The sequence below is a fragment of the Eptatretus burgeri genome, chromosome 11 (genome assembly GCF_056783735.1).
Source record: "Eptatretus burgeri isolate ZD-2024b chromosome 11, Ebu_testis_v1, whole genome shotgun sequence".
NCBI lineage: Eukaryota > Metazoa > Chordata > Myxini > Myxiniformes > Myxinidae > Eptatretus > Eptatretus burgeri.
In genome coordinates this window covers 16,034,033-16,036,261 of record NC_140971.1, presented here as the reverse complement: position 1 = coordinate 16,036,261, position 2,229 = coordinate 16,034,033, and the positions used below count along the sequence as shown (strand labels likewise).

Sequence of the window (2,229 nt, the reverse complement as noted above, 5' to 3'; positions counted from 1 at the left end):
CATATTCATCATATTCACATAATTAGTGATTAGTTAATTAGTTCCCCACACACAACATGTTTATTTAATTAAAAAATTATCCACCCATCCACACAAGCTCCACCCATCCACCCATCTCTCCACCCATCCATTTATCCACACAAACCTCATCCACATAAGCCTCATCCACATTCACCCCGCCCACATAAACCCTGCCCACATAAACCCTGCCCACACAAGCTCCACCCACATAAACCCTGCCCACATAAACCCTGCCCACATAAACCCCTCCCACATAAGCCCCACCCACACACACCCCGCCCACACAAGCCCCACCGAAGCCCCGCCCACATAAACCCCACCCACACAAGCCCCACCCCCCTCACCCCCCCTCTGCGCCCCCACCTTTGACCCACCACCTCCCTCATCCCACCCCCACCCTTCCCCACACACACACATGGGGAGGGGAGGGGTGGGATGAGGGTGATGGGTCGTTGGGGGAGCGCACCTACCCCCCCCCAACCCCTCCCTCTCCTTCATGTCTTGATCCTCTTCTTGAAATTCAAAATCAAGTAATTGTAAACAAAACAAATATAATTTATTAAAATTGAAAATATTAAATATTCATTTGCGAGAATGTATAATCTTTCCCAGCAATCTTCTTCAGATGTCTTGTGATTTCGAAACTCAGACACCATATTCTGTTTTGAAACAAAAAGTGGATAATAATTAGGTTTTATAAAGATAATTACATGGTAATATGAGTAAGCCTTTTGTTGGTTCTAAGTTCAAGCCTCGTTGACCACTGAATTAACACACCAGGAGGCCGACTCAGCCTGTCATCCTTCCAAGGCCAATAAAATGAATTCCAGTGTACTGGCAAAACCGCGTCCAAACTAATGATGCAACCAACATAAGACGACATTCTAAAGAGAGAGTGATATTAATAAAAAAAATAACTAAATAATAATTCAGAAACATTTACCTCCAGAAAATCATGTGTTGTACCAGATTGCTTATGTTGTGTGATCGAGCTGAAAAAAAAAATAATAATAATAAGTCAAGGGTATAGATGGAGAGACAGACAGAGAGAGGTAGGTAGAAAGACAGACAGAGAGATACAAAGAGACAGACAGGGAAAGACACACATGCACACACACACATATATATATATATATATATATATATATATATATATATATATATATATATATATATATATATATATATATATATATATATACACACACACACAGACACACATATATATACACAAACACACACACGTGTCTCACCATTGGTTTAATTCATTCGAGATCAGAGGCCGTGATAAGACTTTGTACCAGTCATTATAAATGTTTTTCAATTCTCTTCTAAAATCATTGACCTCTTCAATAAGAGCATTCATTTGATGCACCTCATCGTAATATGTAAACTCCACTTCTTCCAAGGACCTGTCAGGAAAAAATATATATTTTCGCATTATCACGATTTAATTTATAATCAATTGCTTCATCGTTCAAAGAGGAAACCATACACAAACTTACCAACTTTGTCGTGAGCTGTTATCTTCATCGGAAGAGAGCGAGTCCATGTCTCAGTTTTTTTACCATTGGTACAAGATGGCAAAAATATCAGAGGCCGTGATAAGACTTCGTACCAGTCATTATAAATGTTTTTCAATTCTCTTCTGAAATCATTGACCTCTTCAATAAGAGCATTAATTTCATGCACCTCGTCGTGATATGTAAACTGCTCTTCTTCCAAGGACCTGCCAAGAAAAAAATATATATCAGAATTATCACGATTTAATTTATAATCAATTGCTTCATCGTTCAAAGAGGAACCAACTTACCAACTTTGTGTTGAGCTGTTTTGTTCGCGGAAGAAAGATCGCTCATGTCTCAGTTGTAAAAATGAAAATCCCGTCTGGCAGAAACTGTCTGGCGAATCACTTATAAGGCAACGATGAGGAAATTACCTAATCATTGGGTGTGGCCACAGGAAATGACACTTCGGGTGAGGCAGCTTGGAAAATAACTGGGCGATTATATTCTCAAATTGTATGAATCATTTTCAAAACATACTTAAAATACTCTAAAATGGTTTTGTTTCAAATGTTTTCAGTTCGTGTTCTGAGATAAAATATAAACACGAGACCTTGTCTCACAGAATAGTTCCTGTTTTTCTTTTCACAGCACGACCGTGTCAAAAAAAAAACCACTTCCTCATTTTCATGACACGAACTGA

The 2,229-nt window shown here is 38.9% G+C and overlaps 1 long non-coding RNA gene across 1 annotated transcript; it reads right to left on the bottom strand.

The window, feature by feature from the left end:
- Positions 1-503: 503 nt before the first annotated feature.
- On the bottom strand, positions 504-1,951 carry LOC147016564 (uncharacterized). The gene is made up of 4 exons (XR_015049678.1): positions 1,527-1,951; positions 1,275-1,433; positions 965-1,013; positions 504-680 (listed from the first exon to the last, which is right to left on the bottom strand). It is a non-coding gene; the product is annotated as an uncharacterized LOC147016564 (long non-coding RNA).
- Positions 1,952-2,229: the final 278 nt, after the last annotated feature.